Genomic DNA, 15,819 nt, shown 5'->3' with positions numbered 1-15,819 from the left:
TGCCATCAACGTTTCCTTTATCGTGGAGAAGACTCGCCAGCTGAGGACGCCCATCGCAACTATTGGTAAGTTTGACGCCGCGTCGATACCAGACGTCAACATTGTGTTCGATTGTGTGTCGTTGTGATACACACTCTGGCTGTTTGTGTTTCTCTCTCTCTCTCTCTCTCTCTCTCTCTCTCTCTCTCTCTCTCTCTCTCTCTCTCTCTGCTTCTTGGTATTCTTCTTCATTTCTTCATTCCCTTATCTGCAGGCTAATAAACTATTTCACCTCTTTGGCCAAATGTGCAATAAAACTCTTTCTCTGTGATGTGATAATGATTTCTATGCGAAAATTTCAGTGCTGATCACTGTCCCGGTGTGTGTTTTTGTGTCTCTGACGTGTTGTTCCTAACATTCCTGATCATTGAGCCCTGATGAGAAACCTTTGTCATTGAGCCTGATGACTGCTAACGGCTGCAGCAAATGTGGCCTTTTCTGCAATATGTGCCTTGTGCAGCGTGCAAGTGATCGGTATCAAACCTGATGGCTCTGCTTGTGTTGAGCAAACTTCTTTCTGCTGTGTGTGTGGCTCTAGTCAGTACAGAGCTGTCGTGGGCCTGTGGTCTTCCATCGAACACAAGCAACTTTTCTGCTGTGTGTAGCTAATGCCAGAAATTCAGTACAAGTTTGATCGTATAGGCTTTAATATCTCCATCTGTTCTGTGTTTTAGAAACAAACATTTCTGGTCATTTCTGAAGTAGTATTGGTATTGTAATGAGTTGCAAACAATTACAAATAAATATCTTTAGTAAATGATACTCAAATACAACCTATTTTTAACAAACGTACGAGAATACAGGTTGTTATCAGCCCAACACAAAATATATAACAAACAAACCCTCGCTGCTGTGTATTGTGAAATAAGACATTGTACTTTTTTGATTTAGTATTTTTTTTTGTAACTCTATAAACAGCAGGATTGTTTATTGTGAAAGTAGTGATCTTTACTATTTGACAATTTTGAGCACACAGAGCCAACTGGCAAAAACAAACTCTGTAACTTCGTATTTTAAGTTGATAAATGATAAGAAAGGCATTGTATGCTGTTTATTTAAAATATTTTTGTAACTAACTCTTAATTGTCGAAGACATTATTACCGTTCTTTGAGGATAACTTTATCTGAAATGGCGACATTATTGCTTTTATTTGAGCTAATAAAGAACACGATATTTAACTTTATTCTAGAAAGTGAACGTGATGCTGCTATTACTCTTTGAAGAATCTTTTCATTCAGAAAATCATTATATTATTGCTGTTATTCATTTAATGAACTCTGTACCAACTATTCAGAAAGCGAGGACAGCGCCTTATTAATACGTTCGCTACTTATACCTGTTATTAAACAATAAGCAAGATTTGCATATCTTTCCGTCATTGCCCGTTTGTATGTTGTACGTACTTGACCTCATTTAAAATCTCTCTCTCTCTCTCTCTCTCTCTCTCTCTCTCTCTCTCTCTCTCTCTCTCCAGTTTTGATTTACGATGCTGGGTCTGCTCTGTGCTTATGAATAAAGAATGGACTACCGAGGAAGGCAATCGGATACTGGCCATTCATGGCGGCTTCTCTGTATGCATCTGACATTTAACACTGCTTCTCCTGTTGCAGTTGTAGCATTGAGAGAGAGAGAGAGAGACAGACAGACAGACATTGCTCACATATCCGATTTTAACTTGTCTCTAAAACCATGACACATTTCTCGGGACAATTTTGTTTCATCTTAAACGAGAGAGAGAGAGAGAGAGAGAGAGATTCTAAAATGTGGTCAAGTGCAGTATCAAAACCTACTATTGACAGGAATAAAAATAAAGTAAATTATTAGGCCAAAATCTCTTCTCTTTTGAATGCCCAAATGGGGAAATACAGCCTACATTGCGGTTGAGACCCTTTGCAGGTTACAGGACCAGTTAGTGACTGCGAGAATGAGTTGATTATGGATAGTGGCACGAAGTGGTGACTAGCAGACTGCACAAGGCAGTCATAAATTGAGTTAATAAAAAACGCTACATAGGACTAATGGTACGAAATCCGTGCCTCACTACGATAGTAAACAGAACTAAAAATTTGCTGTGTGTGTAGTCTCTATAGACCGAGACAAGGGCCACTAATAAAGAAATCAGATGTATTGTGAAAGAGTGCCTTCAAACTGCAGAGATTTATGTGCTCAATAGAACCATAGTGTCAGAAAGTAGTAAGTAGCTGAGTACCAAATGTTTACATGTAAACATGGTTTGACCACTTCTTAAGAAATGGAGGGGGATAGAAATCGGTTATTGAATTGGTAGATATACTGACCATAGAGATTGGTCAAGGAACCATAAGAAAGTAGCACTGTTCAAGGAACCATGAGAAAGTAGCATGGATGAGGCCTTGGGCTGTGTGAAGTATATAGTGAAGGCCTTGGAAGCTGTGGAAATTCAGTCTGTACAAAACAGAAGATAAAGAGCACTTATCAGATGTCTAAAGTTACTGTAAAAGTCTTAATGGTGATCATCGGCCAGGTGTTCAGTCTTTGTATTGGATGAGCAGTAGTAGGCTAAGTCATGACTGATTATACAATTATGTTCATCTCACACCCACGCATAAAATTTGGCATCCTGCAGTTCTGGTTACAAGTATAGCTTGGGATTTGCTGCTTTTAAATACTACTTGATTAAATACTGCTTGAGAATGCAAATACAAAGGAATCTTGTAGTAAGCCATTCTTTGTACATTAATATGTGTAGTGCGCATAACAAAAAATCTCCCAGAAACAATGTATCATTACTTTAGAGTATCTGTAATATCTGCAGTATCTGAATGCTTGAAAAAATGAAAGTGGAGACTTTCTTTGGTCAAGGATCCTGGAGAATATCTGCTAAATTATAAATGTTGATTTTGTTGCTGAGGGATGATCAAACACATTTTAAAGGAATGCCTCATTGCAGTGGATATTTTGTTTTTCCATTCATTATAGCAGTGTGGTGGATTAATCTTGACGTTAGACAATTTGATTAATATTTTCCTGTAAACATTTTCATTCATAACACTGTAATGATGTAGCCTTACAAACATTTATATCACATAGTCAAGGCATAGCTGATACCAGCATCTGATCTATGTTCGGAAAAGTATTTTAATTTTGTTCTTGTATTATTTATTACAGATCATGGTATTCTAAACTCCATATCCATTCCATTCCAGATCGTGGAAGAGAGTGACGAACGAAGGCCGTGGAGATTCACGTCCTTGTGCTCCACCAGGCAAGTGGGGCCGTCATGGCTCAGAGAGATGGTGATACTTACTCTCCCCACGCGAGGATGAGGCAATGGCGCTCTTTAAATATGGTATCCTGGAAGAATATTGGTGCTAGCCATCAGGTAAATATGTTGTGTGTTTCATGCTTTACGAGAACGCACTTACGCTTGAAGTTATGGATAACTCTAGAGAAATGTTGTAGATTTTATTGAAGTTCTTTACTGTGTTTTGATCTTGCTGGAATGATCTTGCCATATGAACACAGCTCATGATAATTACTTCTGGTAATGTTGATGGCACACCAGAGCGGTACTGATGTTTTAGGTGGATTTTTTAAAAAATGACCTGTAGGATGAAGGTACTTCATTTTCAAGGTACTACATGAAGCTGTGTGTAACTTTGGAAATTTATTATCGTTTTATTACATTTTTTTGCATATTTTGATGTTGATGTTGTCATATGAGTACACTCATGTAACCCTTCTAGTAATGTAGATAATACAAAAGTAATGTTATGATATTTTATGATTCTAACAAAACAGGTTCCCCTTTCAGGATGAAAATTTTATTTCAAATGAAAGGCGGAGGCGTGATGCCATGTGGTGGAGCAGCAGTCATTCCCTGAACGGTTGGCAGGCGGGATATGTGGCGTTAGTTTACTGTAAAAGGAGGCAGAGTCTATGAAACGGTTGTCGCAGCCCTGACTTCCAATTCCTGGGGGACACCTGTATGCTGAAACGAAGTACCATGTTCTCTGAAGGTTAAGTTACAGAAGTTCCTCATGGATTAATCCCCTCAGGGTTAGTGCTGTTGAGTGCCCATCCTCAGTGCACTGTAGGCATTGCACATGGGTTCTTTGCTTTGTCCCTTGAACCTAGCTACGACTGCTTTGTTTCCTTTCACTGTACCTCTGTTCTTATTCTCTTTCTTCATCTTACTTTCCACCTCCTAACAGTTGATTCATTGTGCAACTGCGAGGTTTTCCTTTGTTTAGAAGGTAAATCTAGGACGGTTTCGAATTGCTAAGGAAAAATTTTACAGTGACTGTAATGAAGGATCTTACCGATTTAAGTATGATTATATATGTGTTCACAGGTCTTAGAAATTTTGTTAGATCTGTATATAACCTATCCTTACCTTCTTTAGCTTTTTCATATGTTCTAGAAAACAGCAGTTTATTTTAAGAGTGTAAAAATTTCATTACTTCTGCTCCTTTGAGTACTTTGTGCATTGCATAACTTAATGAGAAAGTTGAGTGATACTGCCCATTCTGAGATAGCCTAATTAATTTTCTATCAGTTAAGCCTTCCATTACCTTGATGTTTTGCAGTTGTAAATGTTCATTGCATAGAATGTTATACAGTATACTATTTAAATTCAATTTTGTCCTTAGAGAGCGAGTGCACTTGGCGGGACACAGAAGATCATCGCCATGAGCGTGAATTCTGCAGCCATTGAAGGATATAGTTCAGTGTGTTCCGTGCACAGATCATCCATTGGCTTTCACTACAGAACTGTGAGTGTTTACTCTTTCCTAGTGTTGTTACAAGTGCTTCAAGTCTTGCTTTTGAAATATATAATGAAGGGCCTTTTAGATTTTCTGTGGAAGGTGTGTATCACGTAGTTGTGTTTGGTTTTAAAGAGAGATATTTCCTATAGAGGAAGGATTTCTATGTATAATCTAATGGTTGGTGACAAATCCTTGTAGAGGTGGAGTTGACCTTGATGATTGTGTGCAGGAATCTTGTTAAGTGAATAATAAAGTTGAACACATCCAATGTACTGTATAGATCCGAGAAAAAGGAAATATGGTATGTTGCGTCGTCGAAATAATATTTCCAGGTTAGGAAAGAGGAAAAGTGAAGTAATAGTTGGCGTTTTAGCTATACAGTATTAATTTCAAATAGTTGTAATGTTATTTGTAGTAAGGTATTGTAACTTTCCTCTATAGTAATTTTGTTTGTTAATATATCTCAGTAACATTTTTTTATAACGAAAATTTTTATTCATGTTTATCATTTGGCTTATGTGCTGATAATCCACATACGCATCTGTATTTGTCATGTCTTAAAAAGTAAAGCAGTGCAGGACTATATAGACTATAATTCAAATCAAAGAAATTGTTTGTTCGTAGAAAGCAAATGCTATTATATCTGTCTTTGGTTAAATACTGAACTGCTTTTTCCCCCCTGTCAGCTGCTGAACAATCAAGTTCATGATGTACCAGTAGCCATCATTGCAAGCAACCGTCCACACTACCTGTACAGGTGAGGTTTCTGTGGTACTGCTCCTTCAGTGCTGGAATAACATCTGAACCTTGTGCCATTGCTGCTCTGTGAAGAAAGAAAGATTAGTTCTGAAGAAAGTTGTGTTTGGTTAATTTGAGGTTTTCTTTAAAGGGTTAAAGAAAGATCCAAAAAGTCAGAAATACTGTTGACATTTACATCAGGCAATGTTAGGTAACACAGATTTGGTATAGTATTGATGTCACAAACAAACAAGTATGTCTTTTTTAAATGAATGAAACCAAAGCTGTTTAATTTTTAAGATGCATGCAGTGCTGTTACCCATCTCAGCACAACTATTAAAGTATAAGATATTTCATGTAATAACAAGCTGTTACTTTGGTAATTTTGTTTCATTCCAGAATCATATGGGGCATTTAAGGTCCAACCTCACTTTGATGGTGACAGCTTAATATATTATTGCATGAAATTGTAGTCTAATGTACCTTAATCTGCATCTAATTACAAGATAAGAATTGGACTCTAATTCCAGCACTATAGAATGATGTTTTGCACAGTTAGTTTGGTCTATCAGCCCATAAATAATGGTCTTTGTTGTAGAAATGCTACATCCCTATGCTTTCATGAGTTCTAAATTTCATATAAGACAATGACTGCTAAGCAGTGCATACATGGATTTCTGGGACTTGTAGCATGTTGCTGTTGGGTGGGGCAACAAGTAGGTACTTGGTCAAGTGCATAGCAGCCAACAGAAGTTACAATGACTATATAAGCAAGGCTCTATCACCTTTCCAACTCCATTTTCTTCATTCCTGTGAGGATGGACATTTCATTCTAAAATGGGCATTTTCCAAACCTAAATTGCACCTCATTATAAAGGCTATATACAACTGGCCAAAAAATTTGCATCCAGCCTTTAGAATTGTACTAAGAAAGGTTAGTTAGGTCGAAAATTTTTGAAAAGTTCTATTTTTGAGGAGCTGGCCTTTCCAAATCTTTTACCTGATGTGGTTACTGAAATATCATCAATTATTGGCTAAACCAATTGCTGGAGTGGTAGTCCTTGTCTGAAAGAGCACACAGATTGAAGTAATATCTACTTCTTCAAATTGGTAAGGTAGTTTTGACTTATGGGTATAGTTTATATGATTATCTCCATTGTACATAGTTTTTGTTTTAGTACTTTTCCTGTAAATTGTTTCCAGCAAATTGTAGTGTGTAAGGTATCATATATCCATGAGTCACTATGGATTAGCCATATTTACTCTTCATATTTTCACTGGCAGGTCCTCGTTGTATTAACTACTTTGAGTGTTAATCAGAAAGTATTAACAGTTTCATTGATGGTTGTGTAGAACCTCTTTGCTCATTACCAAGTTGTTTGGTTTAAAGGCATCAACACACACCACTAGGGTGAGTTTGTTACTATTGTATTCCTTTTATTACTTAACAGAGTGATTACTATTCTTCATATATTTTATTTTGCTGCTGAAAGATATAAGTATAGTGAGTGAAGTATTTTGTATTTGTGATGGAAAGCTCTCAGTTTTCATGTAGAGAGTGATTCTCACCCTGAATGTGAAATTATAGAACAGGAAAAGAATTGTGTTTATTTTCATGTTTATTTCTGTAATTTTCTGTCACTGCATGTTTATACACATTTGGTGTAAGGTTGTTGGTGTGTACTTTCAAGATTTGTTCTAAATGTACTGAGTATAATAATTCTTCCTGATTTTACCATACTATATTGCATCAAGAAAGCCTCCTAGTCCTAGTAGAAAGATGTATATGATTCTCAATTAGTATTCAAGGTCATTGTCATAGATTATGTAGAAATACATGATTATAGAAGGCCTTTCCTCTCCAAATACTATTCCAGGTTTTTATAATTGGAAATCTCACATTTGATAAACAGACATATAAGATAGGACATATGTACATATTCTTGTATAAACCTGCCTGCCTGAATTTTAAACTGTTTTGGAGTGTCACTAAAATCTGCTCCAAAAATGGCTAAATCCTCACCCCAACCTTTTCCTAAGAAGTGTTACATGTGGATGGTTTAGTTTATCATCATTGTAATGAAAAAGCCAAGGTAGAAGATGTCTGTAATGTGCAGTGCGCATACCTGTCGTCATACTAGGTTTGCTACTGTTGTGATATTGCTAGGATCCATGTTACACTATATCATAATTGAATGATCTGAATTTACATTATCAAGTATTTATTTGTAGTATTATTTCTAATGGGCCTTTGTATTAAATTTAGAAAAATCTGTGTTCCAGGCTAAAGTACTCATATACTTCTTTTCTAAGCTTCCCTCACAGCTACTTTCAACATATTTCCAGCTGCCCGTTATGCTATTATTTTAGAGGAAGACTTAGATGTATCTCCTGATTTCTTCAGGTAATATGGGAATCTTTATGAATCACAATTTGAAATACTGTAATTGTATATGTATAGGCTTAATCATCAATTACTGTAGTTATGCTCATTGGTATACAGTGCAGTTATATGAGCTTTTGTGAATTAAGTTGAAATAATTGTAATTTTGCTGTCAGTGAAGAAGTAGATTTAGTTTTCTGAAATGACTACATCTTATTGTTTTGTGCCATGTGTCACTTTAAACATGGTGCTTTCATAGTGAAACTTTGAACCATTGTTTCTTGTGATTATTATTCTTTTTTGTTTACTGTTTCAGCTACTTTAGCCAGACTTTGAGGTTGTTAGAAGAGGATCCAACTGTGTATTGCATTAGTGCATGGAATGACCAAGGCTACGAGCATACCAGCACTGACCCGGCTCTACTCTACCGAGTAGAAACTATGCCTGGGTTGGGGTGGATTCTTAAACGTTCTTTGTACAAAGAAGAACTGGAGTCTAAATGGCCAACACCAGAGAAGGTACTGTACAGTATATGAAATTATTAAACTTTTTGTGTGTGCTGTTGAGTAGCTCACATTCATTTACATGCTAAAGATTTTTATACTGGTTTGGAATCAGAAGCTTGAGGGTTGTGCAGAACATATTCAATAATAGTTATATTTTTTAAATCAACTATGATTTAAGTTTTGTTGTACAGAGTGAAGACAGTTTGTCAGTAGCTTAGGTTCCTTATCATATAGACTTAGAGAATAACTAATAATGTAGGACCTCCATACCTAGAGTTCATTATATTGCTTCATGCAGGTACAGTAATCTGTTTTTATGCAGTTTTTCTAAATCTTACAGATGTGGGACTGGGATATGTGGATGCGTTTAGCTGAAGTTCGCCGTGGGAGGGTGCATTGTTCCAGATGTTTCACGGATCTGGACTCTGAACTCTTATTTTCCAAGATGTATTTCAAGAAACATTCGCTAACACTTGTTGAGCTACGAGATTTGGATAGGTGGGTTCAAGTTATCAATTTAATACTGTAATTGCTGTAGTGTGTTTAGTGTGGTTGCTTGAGTTTTACAGCACAAGAACTAGTCTGTTAGCAATGGTTAGCCTTCTGCAGTGAAGATAACGGCTTGATTTTTATACTGCATTAGGTTTGTTTTTCATGGGAGGAAATGAGCATTGACTTAATTACTGTGTGATATAAATTAGGCCCATAATATAACATCTGGAATGAAGTACAGAATCTGCAGTCACGAGGACAGAGTAACCAAGCTGTTTTGACATCACAAGTACTGTATAAAAAAGGAGAAAACAAATTGAACTTTTAAGTACTGTAAATATAATATGTGGCTAGTAAATGAGGTTGGTGTAATTTTGTCAGATGAAATAATGGATTTGAAAGGATAATAAAAAATTAAGGAAAAGATATGCAAAGGAAAACTGCCTACAGTCAAGTGTGAAGTTCCGCATTCAGAACGACTCCCAATATTAGAAGAGTTAGCAGTCTAAGAGAATTGACCTACAAAAGGCTGAAGTTAACTGAGGGGTAAAGGTAGAAAAAGCATAAATAATTGATTTGATACTACAGTATTAAAATAAAAGAGAAACAGAGTCTGGGTAAAAAAAAAAAAAACATTGAAATCAGATAGTGAAGCTGAGAATGAAGCAACAGTGGTAACATAAATTCTAGCCAACAGTACCTTATGCTACAAGGAATAACTTTAAGGCATTTAGAATGATGGTACAATTGCGTTACAAAATATTGCATCAGTTGCCTTAATGTTTCGGACATAAGGCTTATAGCTAGGATATTCAGCGAGAGGTATCTGGCAACTATTAGCCGATTATTTATGGCGCACAGACTACATTCAATTGCACAATTGATCACCTTGTTGACAGTTTCTCAATAACTAGCAAATTGTATTAATAATCTGTTATCTTAGTTATATATTATTCTCATATGAAGAGATTTACATGATTATTCTTTCATTAGTTATAGTTTTTTTCTGAAGAAGGAATTTTTGTGCCTCAGCCTACATAATTTTGGCGGGATCTGACATTTTCTTTTATCACAGAAAATTTGCATGTTTACAAATGCAGTGATAAATAAAATATTCATTACCTACCTTTTGTATATTTATCATATGAAAAATATAGAAAGATGAATAATAACTTATAAATGTGTTGGTTGAGCCTACTAATATTCACCTGCTCTGTGAGGGTATCTTATAATTTACATATCTTTTTGTTAAGAGGCTTTTATATGATATTATATCATCATAACCAATGATACTTGCTTTTACAACAGTTATACAAGTATATAATTGGTGATACGAGGTGAATGACTTGTCCATTTGGTCTGAGTTAATCATTCCTTAAACAAGAAATATTTATACTTTGCATAGTAAAGTAAAACAGAAAAATACAAATTAAATTATATAATTATATATATAATTAACATCAACAATGGTGCAGTAGATAATTGACAGTGAGTAGAAAGTCGAACTGCAACGTAACATTAAAAACTTTGATACAGTAAAAATGTAAACAATAGAACTTTAACAAATCCTTTTGAATATATATAAAGAGCGCCATTAAATGATAAATGAATGTATCCTTTTTAATAATTGAAGAACAACAGTGATTATATATATTCCATTTATTAAAAAAAAAGTATTTACTTTAATATTGCTTGTCAAGCCTTCACGTCAGTGTTATATCCTAATATTTTGTATAACTCCCTGAAGCATCGATAACTATGTTCTGTCGTGTAGGCATTGACTTCACTAGGCTCTCGCATATGTTGTTATCATCCCTTCTAGGCTTAAGTGACTCCCAGATCTCCGTGGCATGTGATATTAAGGCATCTTTCGTCTTAATTTGGCGGTCATCCCAACTCCTGACCATGAGTGACCAAAGGTTTTCAATTGGATTAAGGTCCAGGGATTTCATAGGCCAGTTAATCCTTATGACTTCTGGGTGCTCTCGAAATCAGTTCTTGACGGTGCTACTGTTGTGGACTGAGGAATTATCCATTGCAATGAAAATGGGTTCGGGTTCGGGAATTAAAAAAAAAGCGAACTGACGGAATCATGACATTCTGTAAAATATCAATGTATTGTTCGGCATTCAGGCGTGTATCTATGCTGGTTAAGGCACCTGGCCCACTGCCACACATCCATCCCCAGAGTCCCGCTGTAATACGTCCACTCTTCTTCGACTTCATGACACAGTTCTCATCATACCTGCATTGGAAAAGGATATACATACATAAATGCACACACATATATATATGTAATATATAGATATATATACATAACTGATGGCTGAAATTTAGTTCTGAGAAATTATTCTTGAGCTCTAGGCCTAGGCCTGTTAGCAATAATTATATGTAAGTAATATAGGGATGACTTTAATTTTTCTTTCTACCTAAACAGTCAAGATTTATTAACTTGTGTTGTTAAGTGCCAGCTGTTTGCTCTTCCATGAGTATCTGTTGAAAATGTTTTTTTGTCAAAATGACTTTTGCTCCAGAACTCATCAGCAGCATAGTATTCTAAACAAACAACCTCATCTTTTACGCTCTTGAGATAATCCAGGCTTGATAGCAGGTGCCTCTGTGGTGTATGCCTGAGGCATGCAGTCTTTCATATTACCTCCCGGCATCACAATTTGCTGTTTAATAGCTACACAGCTGTAATTATTGGTCGAGCTGCTTCAACTATTTTGTTATCCTCGTCAGCTATGATGCAGTGTGGTCGTCCTAACCTCGGTTTGTCTTGAAGCATCTGTGTTTCTCCATGACGCTGAATCCACCTAGTAACAGTGCTTTTGTTTACACCGAATATACTGGCTATATCTCTGCTCACATTGTTGTTGTATTCTAATAAAGCTCTTGAGTTGTTTAGTTTCCATTTTGTGCAAACAGATGTAGTCTCCTGCGACACACTAATTTATTTGTCCAGTACTGCATTAAACCATTCAGTTACAAACCTATGTTCCCAGTTTCTTTATTCTCATATTAAATCGCCGTATTTGTAAAAAGATTATATGTCGGTTATGCGTTTGGAATGATATAAAAAGGAAATTGCAATCTGTAAGATTTATAACTTACAGCACATCCAAAATAGACATTGCAGGTGTGCCAACCGAACCACCTACTTCAGTGCAGTACAAATCCTATTAGTCAGTCGAACTGTATTTTAGTCATAGAATGGAAGTTATAGCTTATATAACATTTCTATTAACTACTATATCTTATTTGCTCACATTACATGAGATTTTTAGCAGATGATAATCTGATGGTATCATATATGTAAACACTGCCCAATTTTTACTTGCAGAGAAAGTAATTTTTTTTTAACAGATAAATCTTTAAAAAGGATGATAAACTAGAATAGTTCTGTTCCTATCTAAACATAATGGAATATTTCATGATAATTTGGACCAAATACTTAAAAACCAGCATCAGAAGAGGAATTTTTGCGCGTTTTTATTTTTTACTAGCTTTGGTTGATTCCTCTTTTCAAGTTTTAAAAAAAGTATCTCAAACTAATTAATATATGGACTATAAAAAAAGAAATATGATATGAACGATATATTTCGTAAAGTGATGCAATATATAATAGTGCAATTGTACATGTAACAGTCTTTTAGTGAAGAGGTATTGTGGTCTGATAATACTTTTAAAAGCAACAAGCTGCTGTTAGAGTGTTATGTTTTTGCATGAATGTTTTATAGACACCTCTATCAACATCTTAGAAATGACGTCAGTTAAAATTGAGAATAGAATCTTGTTAAAATAACCTTGTCATTTGATTTTCAAAAGTATGTTTTGATTTTAGCTTGAAGAAAGATGCTTATGAAGAGCTTGTGAGTGATATGTTGCGTCGCGGGACAGTGTTAGATCACTCTCGCAGTCCATGTGATGAAAACTTTGTACCTGACACAACAGGACATATCTACCTTCTCTTCGACCAGATGGAGCACCACAAAGATTACACAACATGGCTGGTTGCAAAGGTAAGAAAATGAAATGTAAAGGGAGAAGAGGGTACTGTAGGGTCGTGGTGAGAACAAAATTCACATCGTATAGAATATGATGCTTTAACCAGTTGACTTTTGAAAATATAATAATGTAATATTATTACAGATTCTATGAGATGTTATTATTAGTTTAATATGTATTGTATTTAATTCATTTTGTGTTGTTTTGAGAATGCTAAGCCTATCCATATGTTGAAACTAATCTAAATTACTGTATAAAACCTTTGAACTGAAACATGTCTTCTTTCAGTGTTTCTGAATTTAGGATCTTGATGGCCGTGGTGCCTACAGGTATGTAGAACTCACATCAAATCTAATCCTCTCCTTATAGTTGGTGTTCCATTTTCACAGTATTAAATGAAGTAAATCTTCATTGCTGTTCAGTTTACAAGTGTTTCTATGAATTTGGCATCCTTTTAAAACCTTAACCGTATATCATTATTACAAAAGTTATGGTTTATATTTATTGGACTTTTTAATATGGAAAAAATCTGTATTTTTGTAAGATATTAATCAAGTTTTATATGTGCTTTTGTAACACCTATTGTTACCCACTGCTGTAGAGAGCAACCCAGGGGGTATGGTGTCATTTTGAAGCCAGATGCTTCTCATTTATTGTAGTCTATTCAGAAATAGAAACACCAAAAATTAATAAAAGCCAAAATGACAAATAATGTTATTGAAATCTCTAAAGCATGAGCTTATATGGACAGTTGTGTAACAATAGGAGTGTGCTCTTTGGTTGTTTCCTTTTGGATGTTAATGCAGGAGTACTGTATTTCATTTACTAGTGTGCCTGTCGTATCAAAAGTGACTCACATTTTTCAGTTCAAGATTTGTTGGTGATGAAAGATTTACCAGAAGGCTGTGTCTTAAGCACAGATTAAATAATGTATGGTTACATGTTGCATTTTACATAAGATTGGTTTTGCAGCCATCTTTTTCATCTAATGTAAGGCCTTTTGTGTAGTGGGGGCGTCATCTGATCCCAAATCAGTTTGGATTCGGGTCGAATAGGGCTTTAATCCTACTACAGTATTTCCAGATTTTGTCTTCAGTAAATACATTAAAGATTAATTGTGTTCTTATAAAAAACTGGGGTAAGCATACAACTCTTACATTGTTACTGTATACAGTAGTTTCATATACCATATTTTTTATGAATAATGGTTCATTGCTTAGTGAAGAGGACTCCCATAATGCAAGGTGACTACAAACTCTGAACAAGATTGATGCTGGATTTAGGGTGAAGTTTTTACGTATAAGGTAGGAATTTGGCTATGAAATGACAATGTGAAGTATTGCGACTTTATGGTGTAATATTTGAATATTTATGCACTTCTTTCTTTACAGAACTACAGCCAGCAAAGTTGAAACCATTGTGCATGGAGAAAGATAAGGAGAAAGCTACAAAGAGAAAATTTTATTCATAGATAACAACAAACTATTGGTGCTGAAGAAAATGTGTACAAAGAAGAAAAAAGTTATTAGGGAACAAATTGGCGAAATATTTGCAAAGGACTTAACCTGCAGAGCTTTTGTCCTCAATTTAAATGATGCATGGTTATTTATTAGAAGTGTCTTGATTTAAATGTAGAAAACAAATGTAACAAAGATAACTAAGAGCAACTATGTACCAGAATTAATGAAATAAAATAGCGGTAGTGTTTTCTGTGCAAGTGATTTTTGGCTGGTATCATTGTAAAGGGAACAAGAATTCATAAACCTGATGATAAAGATATGATTTCTTATTTTCATGTGGCATTCTTGCTTCATTTGTATTAGAGTTCAGTATTTTAAGTCTGATCCAGTAAAGAGCATTTTTTAAGTTCTTGATGATCTACTTGTAGCTGGTTGTACAAAATGAATTATATAATTATACCTGGAGAACCAAACTAGGAGCTGTATCTGAGATTACAGCAAAAAGTCATTCCTGTCGTGTGAAGAAATAGATTATTTTGCATGAAGAAGCGACCAAGTAGATGATTTTTGTCTTTATGTAGTAAATTTCAGCCAAGCTTTTATATACAGTTGAAACATTAAATGTTGGAATAATTACATCATGTTTGTAGGAACTATAAGAGAACAGAAGGTGTTTTCAGACAGCATTAAATTGTGTGAACTTTCATTATGATAATTCACGGGATGCATAAATTCAATGTTGGTTTTAGTGAATAGAAATTTAGTTACCACAGTATATTAAAATTGCCAACTTTTAACCTGTGGAAAATTACAGAAAAAATTAGTGGTTCTATTTTTTTATATGTGTTCCGCATCCTCATGGGGCAGTGAAAGTGTCAACAATGGTTGCTTCCCCTGGTGCACAGTGAGCAGGTTGAGTTGTATGCCATATTCCTTTTTGTCGGCTGGCTTGCTTTTCATCACCTCGTTGTAGTCTCTTCGTGTGTAGTGGTCCAACTTCTGCAACATAGTTTTGTTTCAGTTTTCATTTTCCACTTAAGAACAAGTCTTCATTATCATCCCTGTGAAAGTCAGGCATGTGACTCGGTGATCTGGTTAAATGACTTGAAAGAATGACAGTAAAGATTGTGTATGAATTCTGAAACTTCTTTTCCTATATGAGGGCCTTTTTCCTCTTGAGTTGTAGAATTATCATTAGTGAATGGGATTTAGAAATAGCGTAAATATTGGAAACCTTGGCTGATGTTGCGATCAATTTCAGGCTAGATTAAATTTTAGTTTAAAGGACTCTTAAATTTAAAATTACTTTCTTTGAAGGACTCGTAAATTTAAAATTAATTTCCTTTAAACAAATTAATTGAATATTATTTCTTTATGTGTGTTATGGAAAAGGAATATTAAATAAAATTACTGTGCAAATAAAATCAGTATGTACAGTTTGTGG

The 15,819-nt window shown here is 35.1% G+C and overlaps 1 pseudogene; it reads left to right on the top strand.

Annotated features, from left to right (window-relative positions):
* The first annotated feature begins 7,842 nt into the window (after positions 1-7,842).
* On the top strand, positions 7,843-13,310 carry LOC136826456 (protein O-linked-mannose beta-1,2-N-acetylglucosaminyltransferase 1-like; annotated as a pseudogene).
* The last annotated feature ends 2,509 nt before the right edge of the window (positions 13,311-15,819 follow it).

Source organism: Macrobrachium rosenbergii, chromosome 41 (assembly GCF_040412425.1).
Source record: "Macrobrachium rosenbergii isolate ZJJX-2024 chromosome 41, ASM4041242v1, whole genome shotgun sequence".
Lineage (NCBI taxonomy): Eukaryota > Metazoa > Arthropoda > Malacostraca > Decapoda > Palaemonidae > Macrobrachium > Macrobrachium rosenbergii.
Note: the sequence above shows the minus strand (reverse complement) of the source record. Positions and strands in the feature narration are given on the sequence as shown.